We start from the raw sequence: 1,674 nt of genomic DNA, 5'->3' as shown, positions 1-1,674 counted from the left end.
TGACCACCCAAGATTTCATTTTTACATCAGTGTTCTGATGTCATGGATTGAAATTTATGTTTGTACAAAAGACCACAGGTAAGAAATACGCATTTTTGGTGGCTTACCTGTCCTACTTAGTTAGGTGTGGCTTCTCTCTTTCTTCTCTGTCCCAGTCATCTGTAGCCTCTCTTCTGGCAAATTCCACCAAATTCCACTGACAAGTTACCTATGAACACGGACTCCTCACTCCACCTGCTGCAGCCCAGACATTGCACTGCTTTGCCTCTGGGGAACTCCAGTTATTTTCACAGCTGCCATCACATTTATATGTTTGGATGAGTACAGATAGCCAAGTTTCAAGTAATCCATCTCTCAAAAATTATTTATTGCAACATACACGTCCAAGGTAGTTTTCCTGTGCCTTGAACTGCTTGGGGAAATTGATGGTTTGGGGTGCTGTTGGTTCTCTGAGCAGATCCCAAGGTGCAGCAGGAAAGCAGCAGCCTGTGGGATTACTCTGGGAATTCTTTTATGTGTTAGCAGTGTAATGGGAATCCCCCTATCCTCCAACAAGATGTGGACTGTAGAATTCTGCATAACCTATACAAAAGTACCAAAACACAACACGATTCAACATGTTCATTTCCATCTTACTCAGTACACTTTAAGAGCTTCTCGAAGTCTGCATTTCTTCCAGGCTTTGTACATGTGGATCTCAATAAATAGTCTAATAAAATATTTCAACTATATTCATTTCACAGGCCAGGTTTGGGATTTAGAGGTGGGGAAAGGTCCTTCCTATTAAAAACCTGTATGCTTATATGTATGTATACATGCACATATATGTGCATATGTGAAAAAGGTACACTCTAAAAATCAACTCTGTGTGCTTAACAGCCAGTATAGGGGAAAATAATGCCCTTAACCTACTGTGCTCTCTGAGCATCTCAGACTACTGTGAAAGGATGTTCACCATCAAGAGGTTCCTCTGCAGAAGAGGAAGATCAACTATTCCGGCAAAATTAGGTGAACATGAAAAGAATCATACAATATGCTTAGCTGGAAAGGACCCACAAGAATTGTCGAAGTCCAACTCCTGGCCCTGCACAAGACAGCCCCAACAGTCACACCATGTGCCTGAGAGCATTGTCCAAATGCTTCTTGGACTCTCAGGCTTGGTGCTGTGACCGCTTCCATGGGGACCATGTTCCAGTGCTCAGATACCCACTGGGTGAAGAACCTTTCCTAATATCCAATATCCAACTTAAACCTTCCCTGACACAGCTTGATGCCATTCCCTTGGGTCCTGCCAGTTGAAGGTAGCCAGCTGAAACTCTCAAGGAATTAAAGACACAGACATGATGTCATGCTAATGGTATTGCCACCAAAATTCTGAAATACATTGTGAGAACCTAGACTTCAAATTTTGCCTGAAAATCAGCTTCTCTGGCATTGTAATATCCTAACACTGCCTCAGGTGGTAGACTCAGTGCAGTTTCAGGGAGAAAAGAGCTGCTAGCAGAATATAAACCATTTATTCACAGAGATTGTGTTTATCATAGAGCTTGTGAAACAAGTGTCCCAGTGATCATTACCATGGCTGCAAGTAAATATTATCCTTTCCTTTCTCAGCCTAGTTCTGTCCTACATTCTTCATCCTCCCTACAAATAGCAGTGTGCTCTTCCTTTTAT

This window comes from Manacus candei, unplaced genomic scaffold, assembly GCF_025592945.1.
Source record: "Manacus candei isolate 608988 ecotype Guabito, Panama unplaced genomic scaffold, ASM2559294v1 h1tg000039l, whole genome shotgun sequence".
NCBI lineage: Eukaryota > Metazoa > Chordata > Aves > Passeriformes > Pipridae > Manacus > Manacus candei.
This window is presented reverse-complemented; position numbering follows the sequence as displayed.